The 8,936-nt window shown below is 51.3% G+C and overlaps 1 long non-coding RNA gene across 1 annotated transcript; it reads left to right on the top strand.

Annotated features, from left to right (window-relative positions):
• On the top strand, positions 1-4,883 carry LOC142044936 (uncharacterized). The gene is made up of 4 exons (XR_012654458.1): positions 1-61; positions 584-1,105; positions 3,353-3,685; positions 4,016-4,883. It is a non-coding gene; the product is annotated as an uncharacterized LOC142044936 (long non-coding RNA).
• The last annotated feature ends 4,053 nt before the right edge of the window (positions 4,884-8,936 follow it).

Genomic DNA, 8,936 nt, shown 5'->3' with positions numbered 1-8,936 from the left:
GCACCGTGGCGGCGCGCAGGGCGCGGGTCTCGGCGGCGGCGGGAGAGCGCCGGGACCGCGGGTGAGACGAGCGATCCCCTCCGGCGGGGGCGGGGGCGGGGGGTGCCTCCTGCCCGCCGGCCACCCGGGGCTGGCGGGACGGGAAGCTGTGAAGCGGCCGCCGCGGCAGGCTCCCGGTCCGCCGGAGGCGAGCCGGGCCAGGGCTGCGCCGGGCAGTTCCCCGAGAGCCGATAGAAGGGAAGAGGGGACGGAGGCGGGCACCCCCCCGGCGCGGCCAGCGGGCGCCTCCCCGAGTCGCCGGAGCTCCCCCGGCGCCTTCCCCCGGCCCCGCTCGGCCCGTGCGGCTGCCCCCAGCTCCAGCCCCTCCCCTGAAGCCTGTGCTGTAGCCGCAGGCAGCCCCCGAGCCCTGTCGTGAGGGCAGCAAGCTGGCCCTCCGATGTTCTCGAGTCTCCCTTAACGTGGGTGCCGTTAGCAGCGGCGCGGGGAACGAGCGGCGTCTGCAGAAGCCCCTGCGGAAGGAGGGGCTCCGGCCAGGGTCGAGCTACGCTAATAACGGTCACTGCTGCCTCTTTCCTTCTCCCAGAGGCCACGCTGTGAGTGCGGTTGTCCGTTCGTCCCCGGGGATGCCGTTGACTGCAGCAGCCTCAGGCTCACGTGGGCTGTCTCTGCCTGGCCTCCCTCTCCTCGCGGTGCGGGAGCACAGAGGGACAGGCGGAGCGCTTGCTGGCTGTGGACGGGAGCTGCTGAAGCTGGAGAGGCCACAGAAAAGTAAAGAAGAAGAAACGGAAGGTCATCTGGCTGGCAGCTGCCTCCCGCTGCAGGCAAGAGAGAGCCTGCCTCTCTGGGTGTGGGAGGATCCCTCCTCGTAGTCCACAGCAGGTCAGACCGCCAGGGTCTGTATGCATGACCAGCAGCGCGGTACGGCCACATAGTGAGCGAGCGAGCGAGGCTACGTGTCTAGGAGGCCTCATCTCGTAAGAGCCACGAGGCGCTCGCGTGTTCCGTTATGTGGAGGACAGCCAAGTGACTGGAGCTACAGGAGAGAAGGAGAAAGAAGCGTCTGAACTGGCAAGGTCTCCTGGCAGCTCCAAGAGCGAGAGCTGTGGTTAGTCCTGGGCCCTCGGGGCCCTGTCGCTCCTCTTGTGCCTCCCGGTCCCTCCCTCCCCCTCTCCCTCCCCCTCGCTTTCTCATGCTGCTGTGACGTTTGTTTTTTTTGTTTGTTTGTTTTTATTTTTATTTTGCTTCCCTGTACCTCTCCTCTTCTGTCTATTCTCTTGTCCTACTCCCTCTTCCTCTCCCCTCCTCCACCTGCACCCCCGTCTTTGTCCTGCAGCCAGTTGCTGTTTTTTCCTTTTCCATCTCCTTGTCCTGATCTGCATCCGCCTCTTTCCCTGCCTCCCAATTTCTCTGGCCCTTTCCCTGCCGTTCTTTTCCTCTCTGCGCCTCTATGTGCTGCTCTGTGTCCCTGCCTTCCTATCTCTCGTCTTCCTACTTTGTGTTTCTCTCTCTATGCCTTTGTCTTGCTCGCTGTTGCTGTTTATTTTTGTCATTCTGGATCTCACTGTCCCCGTCCTTCTTCCTGTTCATATCTTACTCTCTGTGACCCTTTGTGCTGCTTCCTGCCCCTTTTCTATTCACCCTCCCTCTCTCTGCAGGGCTCCTGATACCTCTCTTTCTAAATTCCCCAACCCCCTGTGCTTCTCACGGTCTCTCTCTCTCTCTCTCTCTCTCTCTCTCTCTCTCTCTCTCTCTCTCTGTCATGGTTCTTGTCTGTCACGCTGTCTTGCTTCCTGTCCCCTCGTTTCTCACTGTATCCCTTTGTCCCGCTCCCTGCTCGTATTCGTATTCCTCTCTGTCCTGAGGACCGTCCCAGTTTTTGATCTCCGTCCTGCCGCTGTCCTGATTTTTCCTTCTCTGCCATGTTCCCTGTCCCTCTTTCTGTCTCTTTTCCTCTGTCCCTGCTGCTTATTTCTCCATCTCTGTCCAGACCCCTGTCCCTTCCCCCCCCGCCCCGCCTTGCTGTCCCTCTGCCTTGCTTTCTTTAGCTACCTTTTCTGTCTGTCTTTCTCTGCCCCATTCCCTCTCCCACCCTTTCTAACTGTGTCCCCCTGTCCAGCTAGCTGTCTCTTCTTTCTTTTTTCTGTTCCTCAGGTTTTTTTTTCTTTTTTCCATTCCTCAGTTTTTTTTTTCTTTTTTCCATATCTCTCTCCCACTGCCCATCGCAGTTGGGTTTTTTCCCTCCGATACTGGCCTGCTCTTTGTCCCTTTTGTCTGTCTTCTCTCTGTCCTTCTGTCATGCTCCCTGTGTCTATTTAATCCCTTCATCTCTGTCCTGCAGCCCGTCGCTAATTTTTTCCCCTCTTCCGTCCCTTTGTCCTGCTCCCCGTCCTTGTCTCTTTCCCTTGGTTCTGCCTCCTGTCCTTTTTTCCTTTCTTGCTCCATCTCTCTGTCCTGCTCCCTATCCCTCCCGCGCTCTCTCTGTTTCTGTGTCCTTCTCCTTGCCTTTCCCCACGGTCTCTGTCTTGTTCCCTCTTTGGTTTTCTTGTTTTCCGGGTGGCTGGGCCTGGCTACCCGTGGGGGTGCTTTGGCTGGGGGGTTTGGGGTGGGGGCCTGGCTGTGCCGGTGATGGCGGGGAAAAAAAGCCTGAAACGGCAATTGTGAAGCGACGCCCTGCCTGTGCTGGGGCTGCCCCGCAGAGGCATGGAGCTGGGCCCCCCGCAGGTCCCGAGCACTCCCCGAAACTGCGCGTGGGGCCCCGGGGGTGCAGGGCTGTGGGGTGGCGACGCTCGGCGTCGCCCATGGGCACTGCAAGGTCAGAAATGGAGAACAAGTTTTCTGTTCCTGGGGCTTGACAACAGGCTCGCTTGGCTGATTTGGGGGCTCGGAAACAGACCGAGCTGCGCGGCTTTGGGCCCAGAAACAGAGGTCCGGCGCTGCGTGTTTGGGCCTTGAGAACAGGCTCAGCGGCCGGGTTTTTTGGCTCCCAGATGGGCCCTGAGTCAGCTGGTGTGGGGGCCAAAAGCGGGAGCTGGGTTGGCTGGTTTTGCAGGCGGGTGGGAAGGTGTTGGGGGCTGCGGGGGGAAGCAGGGGGCGGGCAGGGTGCATGGTCCCTCCCCGTAGATGGGGGTCTGGTTGTGTCGGACGCCGAAGTTCGGGAGGCCGGCACGCAGCAGGCCAAACTCAACATCTGCGACGGTGGGTGGGGGGAAAGGCGCTTTTCAGACCCCACGTGCCCTCTTTGAGTCCAGCTCTTCTTTCTGCGCTGCTCAGAATAGTTGTTAAGTAATTAATCGCCCAAACTAATGGATATTTTTTCGGCGTGTAACTCTGATGTTTAATCCTAATGCTCCAGTTTTGACAGCAGCTGATATACAACCTTATGGAAAGCCCAGACCGTTGCACGTAGCTGGAGCTTGTAAGGAGAAGCAGCTGAAATCAGCCGGAGCTTCAGTGCGGAGCTGGGGCTTCAACGAGCCAGAACTGTAGCAAGCGGGAGCTGGAACGAGGCGGGGTGTCCGCTGTCTGGAGCGTGCATTAGCCAGAGGCGAAAGTACCTGCGGCTGTAATGAGCAGGAGACGCGATTAGCTGGAGCGTCCGTCGGCCGGACTGCGCTCCCAGCACGGCGGAAGAGCGGCCGGGCGCAGGCAGGGCTGTCTGCAGCAAGCAGCTCCGAGCAGCAGGGAGGTGAGTTGTCCTGCCAGCGGGGAGCGCGGCCTCTTCTGTCGGGGATGCAATCCACGCCACGCTCCTCTCTCTGCGTGGAGGGTCTCGCCCGGTCCGTTCCCGCGGGCAGAAGCGAGGTGGGGGGCCCCTGTCTCACCTGGGGCAGCCCCCTCCCCCCCGAGGGGGCGCAGGCGAGGTGTCGTCGTCCCCTCGGTACCAGGCAAAGGGGAGAGAAACTGGCCGGTGGGAGCTCCTGGGGTGCAGAGCCCTTCCGGCAGAATCCTCCCCTGTCTTTTCACCGTTGGCTGGGTGTGACAAGCAGGTTCATTTCTTTGTCTCCTCTTTTCCCAGTGTCACCTTCCGCGTCATACGAAGAAAATCCTGCGTGGTTAATTCCGTTTGCTGCTCAGGTAATCGTACGTATCGGGCTGGGGGAGCGGAGAGGAACACTTGCGAGTTCGAGGGCACTACAGATGCTCCACGTTAAACCCACAGGGAAGGCAAATTTGCTGCTAGTGCAGAAAAGACGATGGAAAAATTGCTGTTAACAGATCGTGCCCTGTTCCTGAACTGGTCCCTTGATGTGTTTTTGTTTCAGGTGAAAGAATGAAATTTCCTGTCTGGTAAATTCAGAGCTGCCTGTTAGCTTCTTCAGGGTCGAGTGTTTCTCTTCTCTCTGTTCATACTGATCTTATGGGCAAGTTGGAAATAGCCTTTTATTTTTTTATGTATAACTGAATTTTTAGGAATATGTGGTGTCCCTGTAGTTCATTTTTGAGCACCTAGATGCCAGTAGAAATGTAATGAGTGAAACGTGATGGGAACTGGTACTTAAACTTGATTTTTATTTGTTGGTTTTTTTTTTTTTTTTCCTTCCCCATTAAGCGTGTTGATGGCATGTTGTCCCGTGGCACAATCCCCATTCCGTTCAGCGGAGTCTTCAGTCTAGGACTTTTAAGAGAAAAAGGTTGTCCTTCCAAAAAGGGACTAGTCATTCCTAGGACCGAGGCATAGACTTGGAGAGTCGCTTAAGTACGTGATCGGAATGAAAGCCAACTTTCAGTTGACGTTGCTGCTGTTGGTCTTTGCTTTCGTTGATTTCTCCACCACTCCCTCGTGGTTGGGAGCTCTGAATCGTAATGTTTTTCAGTCTCTAACAGATTTCCACCCCCACCCCCCCAAAAAAAAGGAGAGGCAGTGTCTAAAAGTTAATGAGTTTCCTCACAAATGCGTGAGTAAATAAAATGTGAGTTATGATGATTAAAACCATAAAAATGACACCAGTCTTGCAGATCTGGACTATTTCTGAACAGGCATTCATCGCACGCAAAAGTCGTCAGGGTACGGATCACCTGCGCTTCATGCTCTGACAAGACAAAATGCTGAGGCAGGGATGAGCTCTGAAAGAAGAAGAAGAAAAAAAAGGAGGATACAGGGTCACGGTTTTGTGTTGTTTTGTTGTTGTTTGTTTTTAGAGAGTGCAATATTGACTGGTGCCAGCCTGCAGAGCTCTTCTGCTGCCTGACCTCTCCTTCTCTTTCATGGCTGTAGTTGTCGTTTGGATAATTGTAGAAGAGCAATTAAGTTACTTGCCTCTGTGAATGTGCTGGTAATACCAGGAAGGCAAATGCTTGAAACAGCAGTGAGTAACTTGGCGACAAGTAGAATTTCTGAAGGAAGAACAGCAGCAGCAACAGGAAGCAAATAGCAAGTGACCAAAAACTTGCGTGTGTCAAACGCATCAAAGCTTTCTTGCCGAATGTTGTTTGGCAGTGTGTTCCAAATAGCTTTTTTTGGTAAACGTAACTTTTCAGGAAGTTCAGGGTTGTGTGTGGCAAACCGTGTCCCTCTGCGTACGCGTCCTGCTACGTAAATAGCATGGGTCAATGGCAAGTCGAGTGGCAGGGCTGCTGTTCCCTACTCTCGACGTTGCCGTAGTAGTGTTGCGGTATTTAGACCTTGACGGACGGGCTGAGGAACGGAAGGAGAATGCCCGTTTTCTGTAAGGGCTCAGAATGCCGACCCTTTTCTCTGCCTGCCGCTCCCCTGTGTGTGAGATGAAGCTGTTTTATTTTTCTCCCTTGTTCCTGGTCTAAATATTTCTGGAGCTGTTGCTGCTGTGGGTTTGCAATTGGTGTTACTGCGTTTTTGTAGCGTTCTAGCGATGGGTCGTTTCTGCTGTGGCGAAGCGTCGAGATACGGTTTTCGGTTTAAAGCGTCAGAAACTACGTTCGCCGAAACCGGTAACTCGCGGCGCAGGTGAAACCGATCTGGCGCGTGCAGCTGTGCTCGCAGGGATGCTGGGTGGCTCCTCATCAAAACGGCAGGCTGTGTGCGTGGACATCCGTAGGGTTGCGCTCTGGGTCCGAGAGCGTTAACGTATTTTTGCTGTTGGAAGATGGAATGGAGCGTGTGCCTGTTAAATCTCAGGGCGGTCAAAAGCTAGGAGGGACCCTGAGCGGGTTTGGTGGCACAACTGCGGTTTTAAAAGATCTTGCCCGTTTGGAGCAACGGCCTGGAAAAAATGATTCCTTTTTTGCAACGAGGCAGTTCACAAGGACAGATGTGTTGCTGTGCTCTTTAGCAAAAATACTCAACTTGGGACGTATAGGGTGATGGAGCCTCGGCTATACTAAGGCTTGAGAAAATGTAGGTAGGTCTCTATGCGTGTCACCTGCGTGTATCTAGGAAAGTGAGTTCTAGTGAAAGTAAAGTTGCGGATGAGTCAAAAAAGAAAGGGGAAAAAAAAAGGCACGATTGTCTGAAAAATGCAAAAGCTCTAGTGGCCTGTGTCAACAACTGTACCGAAGATGACGCAAAAATACATTTTCCTCTGCTCAGTCATACTGTCTTCACAAACCTTCACAAAAAAAAAGGCAGCTTTGGATTCCTACCCAGCTTTGTGCTAATGTTTTTTTTCTTCTCTCGGCTGGATGTCAGCTGGCACCGTTTCGCCGTGGTTGCCCTTTCTTCTGCCATGACTTTACGAGACAGATGGAAAGATTCCGTAGTGGCCTGCAAGTACAAGGTACACCTACGATGTGTGTCTGCGTTTTTGCAAAGGTACTTGCAGTATGGACTTTAACATGGAGAGTGTGCCAACTCTCCTCCTACTTTTTTTTTACATGAAATATTTTAACAGAAATACTAAAAATAAGTTCTGTTCCGGAGCATGTTACACCTATACAAAGTTTACTTCCCTCAGTTTATTTTATCTTCCTGAAAGCATAATCTTCTGTTTCTGTGTGCTTGCTAGTAAATGATACTGTGAAAATAATTTTGTACTAAAAGAGGGAAGAAACTGTTCGTAGGAGTTCAGCTGTTCAGAAGAAACAGACTTTGTTTTCATGATAAAAGCTTTATGCTTTTACAGTCATTGATTTTTTTTTTTAAAATATCTTATAGTAGTACTCAAAAACGTTACGGAGATAATTAGCATCTGTACTAAAAGCAATCAAGGTCAAAGAAGAGACGTGGACAAAACAGGACAAACGGGCGTCGCATCTGTGTGTTTTCCAGGCTTTCCCAGGAAGCATTAGCAGCCTTGTAACTAGTGACAGTGAGGCCTGAGGTGTTTTTGATGAGTTACTGCTTCAGTAATGTATTTTTTCCTTTAACCTACAGTGTGTAATTTTGGCTTCAGTTGGAAAGAGATTTTCCAAAACGGAAGTCTTTCTCAAAGAAATTTTGTTTTATGAACTTCCCGTCAGAGTGGATCTTCAGAGGTGATCGACTTGACAGTAGAAGTCATCAGTAACGAGACTTTTCACTCTCTTTAAAAAAAGAAAAAAAAAAAAAAAAGAAGTCAATTTTCTTCCAAAGACCCAAGCACAGCCCGTCTTCCTAAAGTTGATGGCATCACTGGTCTTTGGTTTCTCAGTTGTAACAGTCGAGATAACATGAAAACGTGTTGCTCTGCATGCTTCAGTACTGCCAAAAGCATTAGGGAATCCGCCAGTCCTTTTTGGTAGTCTGAGGTATTGCAGCACTGGGGATTTTACAAATTGACTTGCATTGTTTAAACTAACTGCCAAATAGCTGTAGTATATGATTTGTTAGGTGTATGTAAGCAGTTAGGTATTTTTCTAAACGTTTAAAAAGAGAGGCAACTGAATGTTATGGGTTTTTTTTCCTGATGTTTTGACGGAGTGCTCTGAAGTACTTTCTGTCTGGCTGGCTTTCAATGGTGCGTTTCCCTGGCAGTTCAGTAGCACCTCTCTTGGGCAGCTCAGCTGGCCAGGTGTCCCTCCGCGTTATGCAACACACACAAAACCCCCTAGTCACATTATAACTGTGTACTTTGGAGAGAGATAATTTAATGGTATGAATTCAGAGCTGTGCAAGTTAAGGTAATGGAAAAGGAAAATCTAATACTTTTACAGTATAAGTATTTTTATTGGATCTATATAAACGTGGGCACACCTTTTTAGTGTAAAGTGAATGATTGAGATTTATTCTTTATTTTTCATTTTGCTCTTTGGAGTTTTCCACTTCGCTTTCAGCTTTATTCACCAAACAAGCAAGACGCAAAGCAGCAGCAGCAGCAACGCAAGGGCTGTAGCTGTTGTGGCAGATCCGCAAGCGTAGATTCTGATTGTGTACGACCTCATCCCACAGCCTCCCAGGGTTATCTCCCTGCAGCGGTGCTGTAAGGAAGGGAGGAGGCGTTTTCCAACACCGGCAAGAGTGTTTACTTGTATGCTAAGAAGGTGTTCAAAATGGTATCGATTAGCGTAAATGCTGATTTTAAGTGTTCAAATCGCTCTTAACTTTTAAAGGAGGTGGTGTGTTTCGAGCTGACCTGTTTACCTGGAATCCTCCTTTAGCTCAGCGACTCTTCTTGTGCACCCCCAGCCTCTGCTGGCAGGCCGGTATGAGAAGCTGGAAGGTCCTTGACTTAGTCTAAACACTGCTTAGCAACAACTACAGCATCGGGGTGTTGTCAACATTATTCTCATCCTAAATCCAAAATGGCCCTGTACCAGCTACTCAGAAGGAAATTAACTTTATTCCAGCTGAAGCCAGGACAACCCCAAACCCTCTGATTCTGGGTCTGCAACGGAAAAAACCAAACGACTTTGGGACTCCTGGGAAAGCCAAATCCGCCTGGATTGGTGCAGCTGGAAAGCAAAAAACCCACCCCATTTTCATGCACAAACCACACCCAAAAGATCACCCCTTTTTATGTTGTGGAAAAGCACTGAAACACACCCCAAACGGAGTATTTTGAAAAAGCAAAAAACTCCCCAGTTTGGGGAAGATTGGGGGTGAA

This window comes from Buteo buteo, chromosome 26 (assembly GCF_964188355.1).
Source record: "Buteo buteo chromosome 26, bButBut1.hap1.1, whole genome shotgun sequence".
Classification (NCBI taxonomy): Eukaryota; Metazoa; Chordata; class Aves; order Accipitriformes; family Accipitridae; genus Buteo; species Buteo buteo.
Note: the sequence above shows the minus strand (reverse complement) of the source record. Positions and strands in the feature narration are given on the sequence as shown.